This window comes from Bos taurus, chromosome 21, assembly GCF_002263795.3.
Source record: "Bos taurus isolate L1 Dominette 01449 registration number 42190680 breed Hereford chromosome 21, ARS-UCD2.0, whole genome shotgun sequence".
Taxonomy (NCBI): domain Eukaryota; kingdom Metazoa; phylum Chordata; class Mammalia; order Artiodactyla; family Bovidae; genus Bos; species Bos taurus.
Genome location: NC_037348.1, coordinates 40,302,707 through 40,318,431, shown reverse-complemented (window position 1 = coordinate 40,318,431; position 15,725 = coordinate 40,302,707). Strand labels below are relative to the sequence as shown.

General features: G+C 41.2%; 1 protein-coding gene and 1 long non-coding RNA gene across 3 annotated transcripts in view; both read left to right on the top strand.

Moving 5' to 3' along the window:
• The window catches only part of PRKD1 (protein kinase D1), a 347,146-nt gene that overhangs the window by 142,497 nt on the left and 188,924 nt on the right, over positions 1 to 15,725 (top strand). The window lies entirely within an intron of this gene.
• LOC132343367 (uncharacterized) overlaps positions 1 to 15,725 on the top strand; it is a 131,685-nt gene extending 115,960 nt beyond the window's left edge. The window contains exon 2 of the long non-coding RNA XR_009492173.1: positions 1 to 15,725. This exon is cut by the window's left edge and continues 28,223 nt beyond it. This is a non-coding gene — a long non-coding RNA (uncharacterized lncRNA).

Here is a 15,725-nt window from a genome sequence, read left to right as displayed (position 1 = left end):
AAGGAAATAGCAACCCACTCCAGTGTTCTTGCCTGGAGAATCCCAGGGACAGGGGAGCCTATTGGGCTGCCGTCTCTGGGGTCGCACAGAGTCAGACATGACTGAAGTGACTTAGCAGCAGTTAGCAGTTTGATCAGCAGAAGTACTTTAGTTGAATATGGTCATGTTTACTTGTGACATCTTCCTCCAGAGAGAATCTGTATTTGCTTCTACCTTCTGGAGGCACTTTGAGTCTGGTACCACCAAGTTCAAGGCTTGAGCTTCTTTGGATGACTGTCATAATGCTGATCACAGCTGCAAATCTATTCTATTTCACCTGTACTCTTGAATTAGGGTTCCATAGGGAATCTATTTTTTCTTCTTCCAGTGTGGTCTCCTATTAGAAGCCTCACCCTGTGTCACCTTGGGACTTCAAACACCTGCTAGTGAACCCATTAAGAGGAAATTCAGATCTATAGGAATTTTGAAATTTGCATTCAAGGAAAGTTGTGTTTCCATGCTAGCTTATCTCTCTGGGTTCTTGTTTTTCCTTCAATAATTATCAGATTGCTCTGATAATTCCTTATTATCTTGTCACCTGTTTGATGATTTTAAAATGATTTATTAAACAAAAATGACCAGCATTTTTAAGAATTTTTTTTTTCTTTTTTTGCTGGTGGAGGGAGACTGGTTTGAAAACCTACTTCATCATTATTGCGCACTGGCACTTCTCTAGTGGTTCTTTATCAAGGGTGTATACCTGCCTCAAATAGCATGCATTCTTAGTCATTCAGTTGTGTCTGACTCTTTGCAACCCTGGACTGTAGCCCACCAGGCTCCGCTGTCCATGGGACTCTTTCCAGGCAAAAATCCTGGAGTGTGTTGCCGTTTCCTCCTCCAGACCATCTTCCTGACTCAACAGTTGAACCTGCGTCTCCTGCATCTTCAACATTGCAGGCAGGTTCTTTACCACTGAGCCACCAGGGAAGCCCTGATCCAAATAGTAACTTTCTTTAACCCCCAACATACCCATGCTTGGGTCCCACCACAGAGATTCTGATTCAGTATGTCTGTGGGATGGCATGTCTAATTTTGAAAGTCTTCCTGGGTGATTCTTTTCTGTAGAATGATTGAAGTATCATTGTAAAACAAAATCAGTCTATCTGTCTACCTGTTGACAAAGAAACTATACAGGCTATCCTAATTTATACATTTAAAGGAGATTGAAATCAACAATATTATTGGAGGGCAGGGGTAATTCAGGTTTCCTGGATTGCTTTGGGATCCAGAGTGAGCCAAAACTCAGCAGACAGTATGTTCTAACTAGAGCAGGAGCTGCTGCAGCCAGTTCTCTACTCTGTACATACTCTTAAGCAGGAAGAATAGCAGGGAGAAGGGAAGTTTTGGCTGCTGGGTTCCCAGTCCATTGATTTTTTTTTTTTTTTTTGTGGCTCCTCCCATGAGGTACAAACCAAATCACCAGTCCCTTAAACACCTATAGAAGCTCCTGGTGCACCACCCACAGCTACAGGATCTATGTTTCCTGTCTTTGAAGCTTCTGCCTTTTATTCTCCAATCCTTCTTCCACCCAAACCAGAAACTTAACAACAATCAAACCCCTCCATTCTGCTTGTTACTGATCATAATTTACTTTTGATATATTTCAGTATAGTCAGTAATACATGTGTGTGCTCAAGTTATCTTCCCCTGTACACATGGTTGGTTATATAAGATGAACCCTAAGGGGAGTCTGCCATCTAAAGTGGTCACTAAGAACACTTCAGATACTGCTTGATAAGTATGAGCCACAAAATTAGTCAATGAAATGAATGTTAGAAGTAATTCTCCATTAGTGAGATGAATGTGGTCTGTTAGGAGTTATATAGATATCTCCATCCTTTGCATGGAGAGAGTATAAGAATCTTGCAAGTGAAACAGCTAACATCTGCAGAATAAACCCCTGAATTGAGAATTCAGTGTTTTCACTCAGAGGAGCATTCTGCTTCCTGATTTGACTAGATTAGCTGATCCTCCGGGAATGGTGAGTCTCCATGCAGAGTGGTGATTGGAGTGCCTAAAAAGTCAAACAGGGGAGTTTAAGAGTCAAAGCAACAGGTGACATGGTGGTGTTATGTCTGTCTGCTAATGCTTGTTTGAACTTGCAGTCAGGTTCATTGCAAAAAGGTCTTGCTGATTATTCTAGGATACATCTAACGTTTATCAAAAGAACTAGACTGTTGTGATGGGCCCAGTGGTATAAATCAGTTTGTAGCACTGGTTCTTCCCCCCATCTCCATGTAGGAAGCTCTTTATTTTGGGGAACCCATTTCTTTGCTTACAAGAGAAGGAGCAGAACTCCTTTCTGTTTTATATTGGAAGGTTCCTTTTATTTGTTGTATCCTGTATCCCGTTTTTTTCATTTGTTAGATCACTGGCTAACATAATGATAGCAGTGATAGCTTCAGCCTACATCAGTTCAGTCGCTCAGTTGTGTCCAACTCTCTGCAACCCCATGGACTGCAGCACGCCAACCTTCCCTCTCCATCACCAACTCCTGGAGCTTCCTCAAACTCATGTCCATTGATTGAGTTGGTGATGCCATCCAGCCATCTCATCCTCTGTTGTCTCCTCCTCCTGCCTTCAGTCTTTCCCAGCATCAGGGTCTTTTCCAGCGAGTCAGCTCTTCGCATCAGGTGGCCAAAGTAGTGGAGTTTCAGCTTCAGCATCAGTCCTTCCAATGAATATTTAGGACTGCTTTCCTTTAGGATGGACTGGTTGGATCTCCTTGCAGTCCAAGGGACTCTCAAGAGTCTTCCACAACACCACAGTTCAAAACCATCAATTCTTTGGCGCTCAGCTTTCTTCACAGTCCAACTCTCACATCCATACATGACCACTGGAAAAACCATAGCTTTGACTAGAGGGACCTTTATCCTCAGGTTAGACAACAGGGAGAGAACACAGCCCCCCCATCAACAGAAAATTGGATTAAAGATTTACTGAGCATGACCCTGCCCATCAGAACAAGACCCAGTTTCCCCTTCAGTTCAGTCTCTCCCATCAGGAAGCTTCCATAAGCCTCTTATCCTTATCCATCAGAGGGCAGACAGAATGAAAACCACAATCACAGAAAACTAATCAGCCTACATAGCACAGGCAAATAGACATAATGATCAAGTCAAGCATGAGAACTCCCTGTCCTGGTCTGGAACTATGAGACTAGAGGCAGAAGTTTCACCTGTCTCATCAGATTTTGGGAGCATTCCCGTTTCTAGAGGAATGATGCAGACGTGTGTTTTATGAGTGGTCTTAATTATCTATTCAGTCATCCCCACAACAGTATGAGAAATGTGTTCTTATTCCCATTTTGTGCATAAGGAGTCCAATGGTCAGGCAGTCCTCAGTAACCTGATAAATTTGAGCAGTGAGCCCAGGACTTTAAAATGCTTCTGACTTTGATGCTCTATTGTGTTGCTTCCACACTCAAAAGCAGGTCTGGCTCAGTCTCTGTGGAGTCTCCTGGTGCGCACAAGGTTTTGTTTGAGCCCTCTGAGTGTCTCAGCTGGGTATTGGGTTTGATTCTAATTGTGATTTTGTCCCTCCTACCGTCTTGCTGCGGCTTCTTCTTTGCCCTTGGACATGGGGTATATTGTTTTTTGGTGGGTTCCAACATTCTCCTGTCAACAGTTGTTCAGCAGCGAGTTGTAATTTTGGAGTTCCCACGGGAGAAGATGAGGGCATGTCCTTTTACTCCACCATCTTAAATGTCATCAGTCATGGTAGAGAGTTCTGACAAAATGTGGTCCACTGGAGAAAGGAATGCCAAACCACTTCTGCGTTCTTGCCTTGAGAACTCCATGAACACTATGAAAAGGCAAAAGGATAGGACACTGAAAGAGAAACTCCCAGGTCAGTAGGTGCTCAATAAACTACAGGAGATCAGTGGAGAAATAACTCCAGAAAGAATGAAGAGATGGAGCCAAAGCAAAAACAGCACCCAGGATGTGACTGTTGATGAAAGTAAAGTCCAATGTTGTGTAGAACAGTATTGCATAGGAACCTGGAATGTTAAGTCCATGCTGCTGCTGCTAAGTCCCTTCAGTCGTGTCTGACTCGGTGTGACCCCATAGATGGCAGCCCATCAGGCTCTTCTGTCCCCAGGAATCTCCAGGCAAGAATAATGGAGTGGGTTGCCTTTCCCTCTCCAACGCATGCATGCATGCTAAGTCGGTTCAGTCGTGTCCGACTCTGTGCAACCCTATGGGCAGCGGCCCACCAGGCTCCTCTGTCCACAGTATTCTCTAGGCAAGGATACTGGAGTGGGTTGCGATTTCCTTCTCCAGTTAGGTCCATGAATCAAGGTAAATTGGAAGTGGTCCAACAGGAGATGGCAAGAGTGAACATCAACATTTTAGGAATCAGTGAACTAAAATGGACTGGAATGAGTGAATTTAACTCAGATGACCATTATATCTACTACTGTGGGCAAAAATCCCTTAGAAGAAATGGAGTAACCCTCATAGTCAACAAAAGAGTCCAAAATGCAGTACTTGGGTACAATCTCAAAAACGACAGAATGATCTCTGTTTGTTTCCAAGGCAAACCATTCAGTATCACAGTAATCTAAGTCTTATGCCCCAACCAATGATGCTGAAGAAGCTGAAGTTGAATGGTTCTATGAAGACCTACAAGACCTTCTAAACTAACACCCCAAAAAGATGTCTTTTTCATTATAGGGGACTGGAATGCAAAAGTAGGAAGTCCAGAGATACCTGGAGTAACAGGCAAATTTGGCCTTGGAGCAGAGAAGGAAGCAGGGCAAAGGCTAACAGAGTTTTGCCTAGAGAATGCACTGGTCATAGCAAACACCCTCTTCCAACAACACAAGAGAAGACTCTACACATGGAGATCACCAGATGATCAATACCAAAATTAGACTGATTATATTCTTTGCAGCCATAGACAGAGAAGCTATATACAGTCAACAAAAACAAGACTGGGAGCTGACTGTGGCTCAGATCATGAACTCCTTATTGCCAAATTCAGACTTAAATTGAAGAAAGTAGGGAAAACCACTAGACGATTCAGATATGACCTTTATCAAATCCCTTACAGTTATACAGTGGAAGTGACAAATAGATTCAAGAGATTAGATCTAATAGACAGAGTGCCTGAAGAACTATGGATGGAGGTTTGTGATGGTGTATAGGAGGCAGTGATCAAGATCATCCCCAAGAAAAAGAAATGCAAAAAGGCAAAATGGCTGTCTGAGGAGGCCTTACAAAACGCTGAGAAAAGAAGAGAAGCTAAAGGCAAAGAAGAAAAGGAAATATATACCCATTTGAATGTAGAGTTCCAAAGAATAGCAAGGAGAGGTAAGAAAGCCTTCTTCAGTGATCAATGCAAAGAAATAGAGGAAAACATACAATGGGAAAGACTAGAGATTTCTCCAAGAAAATTAGAGACACCAAAGGAACATTTCACGCAAAGATGGGCACGAGAAAGGACAGAAACAATATGGACCTAACAGAAGCAGAAAATATTAAGAAGAGGCGGCAAGAATACACCGAAGAACTGTACAAAAAAGATCTTCATGACCCAGATAACCACGATGGTGTGAGTGGGATCACTCACCTAGAGCCAGACACCCTGGAATGCAAAGTCAAGTGGCCTTTGGCAGTGTTACTGGAAAAAAAATCTAGTGGAGGTGATGAAATTCCAGTTGAGCTATTTCAAATCCTAAAAGATGATGCTGTGAAAGTGCTGCACTCAATATGCCAGCAATTTGGGGGAACTCAGCAGTGGCCACAGGACTGGAAAAGAAGGTCAGTTTTCATTTCAATCTTAAAGAATGGCATTGCCAAAGAATGCTCAAACTATTACGCAATTGCACTCATCTCAAACGCTAGCAAAGTAATGCTCAAAATTCTCCAAGCCAGGCTTCAACAGTACGTGAACTGTGAACTTCCACATGTTCAAGCTGGTTTTAGAAAAGGCAGAAGAACCAGAGATCAAATTGCCAACATCCGTTGGATCATCAAAAAAGCAAAAGACTTCCAGAAAAACATCTACTTCTGCTTTATTGACTACACCAAAGTCTTTGACTGTGTGGATCACAACAAACTGGAAAATTCTTAAAGAGCTGGTAATACCAGACCACCTTAGCTATCTCCTGAGAAATCTGTATGCAGGTCAAGAAGCAACAATAAGAACTGGACATGGAACAGCAGACTGGTTTCAGATTGGGAAAGGAATGTGTCAAGGCTGTATATTGTCACTCTGTTTATTTAACTTATTTGCAGAGTACATCATGGGAAATGTTGGGCGGGATGAAGCATAAGCTGGAATCAAGATTGCCGGGAGAAATATCAATAACCTCAGGTATGCAGATGACAGCACCTTTAAGACAGAAAGTGAAGAACTAAAGAGCCTCTTGATGAAAGTGAAAGAGGAGAGTGAAAAAGTTGGGTTAAAACTCAACATTCAGAAAACTAAGATCATGGCATCTAGTCCCATCACTTCATGGCAAATAGATGGGGAAGCAATGGAAATAGTGAGAAACTTTATTTTGGGGGGCTCCAAAATCACTGCAGAAGGTGACTGCAGCCGTGAAATTAAAAGACGCTTGCTTCTTGGAAGAAAAGCTATGACCAACTTTGACAGCATATTGTAAAGCAGAGGCATTACTATGCCAACAAAGGCTCATCTAGTCAAAACTATGGTTTTTCCAGTAGTCGTGTATGGATACAGAGAAGGCAATGGCAACCCACTCCAGTACTCTTGCCTGGAAAATCTCATGGATGGAGGAGCCTGGTAGCCTGCATTCCATGGGGTTGCTAAGAGTCGGACATGACTGAGTGACTTCACTTTCCCTTTTCACTTTCATTCTTTTGAGAAGGGAATGGCAACCCACTCCAGTTTTCTTGCCGGGAGAATCCCAGGGACAGGGGAGCCTGGTGGGCTGCTGTCTATGGGTTCGCACAGAGTCGGACACGACTGAAGCGACTTAGCAGCAGCAGCAGCAGCATGTATGGATGTAGAGTTGGAGTATAACAAAAGCTGAGCACTGAAGAATTGATGGTTTTGAATTGTGGTGTTGTGGAAGCCTCTTGAGTGTCCCTTGGACAGGAAGGAGATCCAACCAGTCCATCGTAAAGGAAATCGGTCCTGAATATTCATTGGAAGGACTGATGCTGAAGTTGAAGCTCTAGTACTTTCACCACCTGATGAGAAGAACTGACTCTTTGGAAAAGACCCTGATGCTGGGAAAGATTGATGGTGGGAAGAGAAGGGGATGACAGAGGATGAGATTGTTGGATGTCATCACTGACTTGATGGACATGAGTTTGAGTAAGCTCCGGGAGTTGGTGATAGACCGGAAGCCTGGCGAGCTGCAGTCCATTTTGCAGTCATTGGGGTCTGAGTAACTGAACTGAACTGTGTCGCTTCCAGTAATGACTGATGTTTATTATGATGGCTTCAAGTAATGTTCAAAATTTAAGTTACATTCAACAAAATATCTTTTGGAGGTGAGGAAGCATGTTCTGTATGTTAGAAATATTTCAGTACTGGTTGCTTGAAATTAAAAGTAGAACCTTAGGAAGTCTAGCCAACCAAGATATGCCTAGGACCACCAAGTCTACATGCACTTTGTTAGGATGAACTTTTATTGTGTAACTGGATAAATACAAGCTACCAGTTGTTAGGGTAGATATCTGTGTTACAAAGAATCTAGAAAGGCTGAAGAACAAAGTGGAGTGACTTACCCTGTAGGGCCGCTAGAATGGAGCTACAAGGTAGTCATCAACAAGTAATTCACTTGTATGCATTTTAACTAGCATGCTTAGTGTTGGTTAAGGTGAGAAGATTCCAGATCGTGAGGCTTAAGTGCACCTTTATAGTGATTTTGGGATCCAGAAGCTGTTCTAATCACCACTGTTGTGAGCAGGAGTCAATGGTGTGTGGTCTCTCATTGGCAACTCGGCAACTCTGCAAACTGGAATACAGAACAGTTTCTCCACTATGAAGAAAGAGGGCATTGGGGGTTGTCTGAGTGGAATGCTGCCTATTAAAAGGAAAATAAGAGAGCTATTGAAAACCGCTATCATACAAAAATAGTAAACAATGATTCTTGACCATTAACTGGACACAACAGTCTCTTATTGGATAACATTGGGGAGGTCTATATTTCTAAAGCCTTTGCATGTGTTTAGTCAAGGGTCTGTTCAGCCAGATTATTTTAACTGTTGACCATTACCCTGAATTTGAAAAAGCTGAAATTAATTTTTGTAAATAGAAAATATTTTGCCAGTGATTAATATGTAGTGTCTTTGTCACAGAGAAAATATATGTACAGAACTTGTATGCATGAGTGCCTCTGTGAGAGTTTTCACCTAGTGAATTTTGCCATAATGTTTCAGCTTTTCATTTACACAAGGTTGGCACCTAACTGCAGACAATACCAGTTTCTAACACTGTGCCTGTGGCTCTTATGATGTTTTCTGTGTCCTTGGTGGGTTCTCATATTTCTTGCATTAAAATACAATGTTATACATTTTAATAGAAGCCCTCTCTTTTGTGCTTATTCTGAGTATCACTAAATTGCTCAACCTTCAGACTGCTGACAAAATGCAGAGGGCTAGGATTGCAGTTTCTTCCTCATGTGAAGTGGCTTCTGGAATGTTTATATTTTTAAGTTTGTGTTAGGCCAGAGTTTAAAGTTACCTAAAGTGTGACAATGCTTAACACATTTTAGCAATGTGACCTGTTTTGTAATTAGCGTCCTTTCCAGGGCCCTGTACTTTTCACACACCAAGTGATTCACGTGTTCTTTCCGATGAATTCCGTGTGCACTTGCATAGTCCCAGCTACTACTCTCCTTTTTCATTTTTTTTCCTCTTCTTTTGCTTGCTTCCTGATAGCATGGAATCATCTCACTAGCATCTTCCACACTCACTGCCTTTGCATATAATCTTGATATTGGATGCTCACAAAACCCAGCCCATGGAGCCCACAGAACCCAGCATGTTTCCATCAGTCTCCTTAGACTAGAGACCCCTGTGATGGTTAAGACCAAAAGACCACATAATACTAATGAACACCAACTGTAAAATTTTGAGATGTTTTTCCTCTGGAACCCAGCTTTATTCTTACTTAGAAAGTTTATAAGTTGACAGTTTGTAAGAGTAGTATTTAAGATGTATTTCTACTGGAAGTGAATGTGCTTTTATCAAAGGAATATGATTACAGTATGGAAGATAATTGTGTGACAAGAAGATCCTTTTCTTCAAGAGCAATAGACCAAGTTTCCAAAATTAGAAAGTTTTCCATCTGAAGAGGGAGGCTTTTACTTAGTCCCAACTCTGGATGTCATAGGGTGGGCCTCATATCAAGATCTTCCAATTTCTGAAATCAGAAATGATGCAGAACCTCCCAATTTTTAAATATTGGTCAAAAAAACATGTGGACTACACCCAACACCTTGGTGGAATTGACCTCTTGTGCTCTAAAGTTCAGTTGAGGAATTTCTTTGCAGATATGATACAAGTGAGTACTGATATTGCAATTAAACTTCTCCAGTTATGTATCAGTATTTGCTAACTATCAGCCATCTGTGGAAAAAGGAGTAAAGTAAGCCCTGTGACCCGTGGTTGCCTCGGGTCCCTCAGGGAGAGAACAGGCTTTTGTTAACAAGACGAGCCTGAGGTCTGTGACCTCCTGCTGAACTGCCAGCCTTCTCTGACAGTTTTACTTCCATGGGTTTCTGGTCTCACTGTATTTTATTACTATTTTATATTTTGGCCACTTTTGCATGTACTACAGGATCTTAGAATCCCCAACCAGGGATCGATCCCCTGCCCCCTGAAGTGGATACTCTTTGTCTTAACCACTGCACCACCAGGAAGTCCCCTTGCTGGTCTCATTGTATTTTTTATCATTATTAGTTTATGTTTTTGCCACCTCTACAAGGGCTGCAGGGTCTTAGTATCTGCAACCAGGGATCGATCCTGTGCCCCCTGCAGTGGAAGCACTGTGTCTTAACCACTGGACTGCCAGGGAAGTCCCCTTGCTGGTCTCACTGGAGCCACCCTGAAGTCCAGCCTTGCACAGCTGCAAAGGTTTGGTTCACTCTTGCTGATGCTAATGATTCTCTTTCCACTTTCTGTGGATATCATTTCCCTCTTCTTCCACATTGTTCATTCTGCTCATCGAAGGATCTTCTGTTTTCTCTTTATCCTTTTCATGCTTTCTTCCCCACCCCCACCCCCACGTTGGTAAGAAGAGATTTTTATTTATCCCGCAGGAAACTATAATTTTGGCCGAAAATTACTAGCTTCTGAGCAGTGCAGTCAGAAAGACAGGCACACCCAGGAAGCAAAGCTCGCATCCTGGCTTTTCGTACTTCCAAGAACAGTTATTCGTCTTCTCCCTTAATTCTTCCTCCTGTGTTCATAATTTCGGAGATGATCAACGTGATCTACCTGGTGGGTCAACCCTCAGACGTGACAGTCCTCCTGTGTTCACAGTTTCGGAGATGATCAACGTGATCTACCTGGTGGGACAACCCTCAGATGTGGCAGTTGTCCTGCCCCTGCCTTTTCCCTAGGCACACTGCACCCTCCTGATTAGAGCTGCGTCCCTTCACTGTGTTCTCACTGCTCTGCCCTTGGATGGCTGTGAGCAATTGCAGTTTGGATCCCAGCCGCTGCAGCTCTCACTCTTCTATAGCAGTCCATGGGATACCTTACTTAGGATGACATATGTTTCTGTTGGAAAAAAACTAAACTCTTTTGCACTCACACTGAAACAAAACGGGCTTATTGTAATAATCAAGGACTTCTCCCTGCTTACCTTTCCTGCCATTTTCCTGAAGTATGATTTGTTACAGCCATACATCATTCTCCAGAAACTCTGTGTATTTTCACATGCCCCTCTCTCTTTGCCCAATGATGCCTCATGCCTCAAAACTGAGCTGAGATGACACTTCTGCTTTGTTGTCTTTAGGTGGGCTGGCTCTGCATCTCTGCATGTAGCTTTATCATTGTGTAACTACTGCTTGGTTTGCCAACTCTCTCACTAGACTGTGAGCTCCTTGGAAGCAGGAAATATCTTTCAGCCCGAAATGCTTAGGTTCTAGTGTGATGCTTGTCTGTATGCCCAGGCACTGTATTAGAACTTAAGAATGGTTTTGCCAAATATCAAAATGAATCTGCCACAGGTATACATGTGTTCCCCATCCTGAACCCTCCTACCTCCTCCCTCCCCGTACCATCCCTCTGGGTCGTATTTGGCAAAACTAATACAATTATGTAAAGTTTTAAAAATAAAATTAAAAAAAAATACAGAAAGCTGAGCACCAAAAAAAATAAATAAATAAATAAATAAAATAAAATGAAGAACTCAAAAAAAAAAAAAAAAAAAAAAAAGAATGGTGAAACAGCTAACAGACTTCAGTTATTCAGTCTCTAAGAGTATGGAGTTGATGCAGTTTGCTAGCAATTGGACATGTTAGCTCTGATGATCTTTATTAAGACTCACGCACAATAGGTTAATTTCAGTTCAGTTCAGTCAGTCAGTCATGTCCAACTCTTTGTGACCCCATGAACCGCAGCACGCCAGGACTCCGTCTCCATCACCAACTCCCGGAGTTCACCCAAACTCATGTGCATTGAGTCAGTGATGCCATCCAACCATCTTATCCTCTGTCGTCCCCTTTTCCTCCTGCCCTCAGTCTTTCCCAGCATCAGGGTCTTTTTAAATGAGTCAGTTCTTCGCATCAGGTGGCCAAAGTACTGGAGTTTCAGCTTCAACATCAGTCCTTCCAATGAACTATCAGGACTGATCTCCTTTAGGATGGACTGGTTGGATCTCCTTGCAGTCCAAGGGACTCTCAAGAGTCTTCAACACCACAGTTCAAAAGCATCAATTCTTTGGTGCTCAGCTTTCTTTATATGTTAATTTAGCCTCTATCTTTTTATTATTTTTACTATTTAAACTTGGAGTTATAATTACTTACAGTCTTTTAACTACTAAGATAAACAAATCTAAAATTAAAATCATGGAGTTTATATGATATAAGGATGGTATGGCCTGAATGTTTGTGTCCCTCCAAAATCCATATGCTAAAATCCTAATGCCCAATATGACAGTGTTAGGAGACAAGGCCTTTGGGAGGTACCTAAGTCATAAGGGTGGAACTCTCATGAGTTAAGAGTAGTAGCTCTTATAAAAGAGACCTCACAGAGCTCCCTAACCTCTTCTATCATGTGAGGAAACTGTGAGAAGTCTGTGACATAGAAGAGAGGTGTCACCTGCCTCCCATCATGCTGGCATCCTGATCTCGAACTGTCAGCCTTTAGAACTGTATGAAATAAATTTCTATTGTTCTTAAACCACATGACCTTAATAGACTAGGACAAAAGGACTTTAAAATCAAATCATCTGTTTTACCAGAGAGCATTCAAGTTAAAAGAAGCATTGAAGTTGGGTTTAGCCACTCTGCTCTTTTTGTGAAACTCAACGAACAGCTGACTCAAAGGGCAGTTCCTGATGATGACTCCTGAGTCTTTCAGGTAGTTTCTGAAATACCTTGTCTCCTGTCTGTTGTGGTTTTGCCACTGCGCAGGCTCACAGCTTTGCCTGCAGGACCTCAGACTTCCTGACTACATGGTGGTGACTTCAGTCTGCAATGAAGGAAGGACCAGTAGTGTAGTTCCTGAAATGAGTGTTCATTTCCATCAGGGTCAGAATAAAGGACAGACACTAGGCAGTTTTGGTGGAAATTTTGTCTTGCTTTAAAGCAATGTTCTAAAGAACTATCTATACTATTAGTATTAGAGGGCTTTTTAAAAATTTAACCTTGCTTTTTATTCTTGAAAGCATGATTGGTAAGAGATGAACTGCTGTGTGCATATTTTCAAATTCTTTTTTACCTCCCTCCCCAAATCATCAAAATATTGGGTATACCTTTATTACTGAGTAAATTTTGATTTAAAAACAGAAAATCTTTATACATATTACAGGGAAAGAACACTTCAAACAGACTTTGGCAGCATGTGTCATTGTTTCTAAATGTAAAGTTTTTAAACATAGCTTGGTACAACAGTTTGTTACAGTTAAAATTCAGTTTGTGTCACTTTTAGAAATCTAAACATTGTTTCTCTGTCATATGTCTTTGAAATGATATCATATGTTCTGGAAACTCAATAGGGATATTGAGAGTGCCAGAACTTACTAGAGGAAAAAAATACATATGTATAACCACTATAGATATAGATATGACTATATATGAATATCTTTTTCTTTCTTTCTCATTAGGCTTATGAAACTGCAAAGTCACAACTGGGGACTATCTGGGAAAACTGAGTGATAAATGTGTATGATAACTGGTAAATTTCTCTTTTATCTGATGCTGTGACCTGGGCACCGGGGTTGTGGTGGTCAGGTGGAGAGCTAGAAAGAGAGCTTGGTTGTCCAGAGTGTAAAAGAAAGCTGAGTTCTGAAAGTGAGATCAAGGCTTCTACTTCAGAGGGCTCTGTTGGGCACAGCCGAGACCAAGCAGAGACTGTGGGCTCAGAATATCACGCTAGAGGCCACAGAGTCAACGGTTGCCCTCAGGCAGCATTTTCAGGGCAGGAGTTTACAGGCCAAAGTATTAGGACCAGAAGTTTAGGAATTGTATGACTGCAAATGTCAGAAACTAAGAAATGTTTCCTTGAGGATCTCTTGACACACTAAACTACACTGACTGGGGATAGATTTGCTTTTATCCAGAACTCAGCCTCACCAGGATTTATCTCTTGTCTTTGTTGGCTCACATTTGGGTCCAACCTATGCGGCGAGTCTCTAAAATCCATCCTCTCCCATTATGATTCCATACTCATATTATGCTGTGAAGCCAGGCAATGAAGAGCTTTGTTTATTCCTCTTCACAGAAAAGTTCTGAGTTTTCTGTCTGGGCCAGTTAAGGTAATACAGCTAATCCCGACTACTCACTGTAGCAAAGATAACATTTTTGCTGATTGGTAGCTTTAAAATACATGGTCTACCTTTAGAGCAGGGGAAGAGTTAATTCTCCAAGGAACAATGTCTGATTTGTAAACTAAGATGAAGTTAATCTATTTCCAGAAAGATAGAGTAGTTGTTCAGTTGCTCAGTCGTGTCTGACTCTTTGCAACCCCATGGACTAAAGCACATCAGGCTTCTCTGTCCTTTACTATCTCCCAGAGTTTGCTCAAACTCATGTCCATCGAGTCGATAATGCCATCTAACCATCTCATCCTCTGTCTGGAAGGTATAAAATGCTCAAATTAGTACAAGATACAGTAAAGGGTTGAAATTGATCAGTTAACTATTAAGAACGCATAATCTAGGATGGATGAGTTTATGTTAATTGGACCCAACTTTTAAAGAACACTAGTTCCTGTTCTTGAAAGTTGCTCTAGAAATTGAAAATGAGAAAAAGTTACCAGCTAATTTAAGTAACTCTAAAGGCAATGGCACCCCACTCCAGTACTCTTGCCTGGAAAATCCCTCGGGCGGAGGAGCCTGGTAGGCTGCAGTCCATGGGGTAGCGAAGAGTCAGACACGACTGAGTGACTTCACTTTCAGTTTTCACTTTCATGCATTGGAGAAGGAAATGGCATCCCATTCCAGTGTTCTTGCCTGGAGTATCCCAGGGACGGGGGAGCCTGGTGGGCTGCCGTCTATGGGGTCACACAGAGTCGGACACGACTGAAGCGACTTAGCAGCAGTAGCAGCAGTATAATTTTAAACCTAAAGCCCGATGAGCATAACAGGAAAATAAAATCACTATAGGCCTGTTTCTCGTATGAGTATAGATACCGCAATCCACACAAAGTAAAACTTTGGCTAAGCATATCCTGTGGTATAATACAAATAATCCATCATGATCAAGTAAGACTTTATATTGATACTTAAAAATGTGAGAACAGTTCATCATACTGTTAGATCAAAGGAGAAATAAAATCAAATGATCATCTTTATTGATCCCAAGAAAGCATTTGATAAGGTTCTCTATCTGTTTATGAAAAATATATCTTGGGACTAAAGGCTTAGAAGGGTACTTCTTAGTTTGGTAAAGGTTATATATAAAAAACTACAGAAATGATTATATTTTATGGAAAAATTTAGTATATATTTTGGATTGTGTAAAGGTTAATGGTAAAGAACAACACTTAAAGAAATGGAAGTATTGAAACAAGAGTAAAGACACCTTATTTGCAGATAGCCATCTACCTTACAAAAAAATTAACAGGCAAACTATTAGAAGTATTAAAAGAGTTAACCAAGGTCCTAGATGCAAGATTAATTTTTAGAAATCACTACTATGCTATGAAGAGTAATCACTAAAAATCACAATGTAAAAACAGCAGTACAAAGTAGTAAATATCTGGGGATTAACAACTGAGTTTATACAAGACTTTCATAGGAAATGTTAAATAGAAAGCATAATAGGTGATGTGTATGAAAAGAGATCGTCCATACTCTTGGGATCATATAATTTAATTCTATAAACATGTCAAATCTGCCAAAATTAATCGATCTCAATTTCAATTGGATTAAAAATATTAATTTTATTAAAAATATTTAGGGAGAATAGAATTCCAGAAATAACTGAATTAACCTTAAGAAGAGGATAGAAGAGAGATTTGGCCATCAAATATTAAGACATAATAGAAAGTCTTAGTTGAATTTCTTTGAAGGTTTTTTTTTTTTTTTTTTTT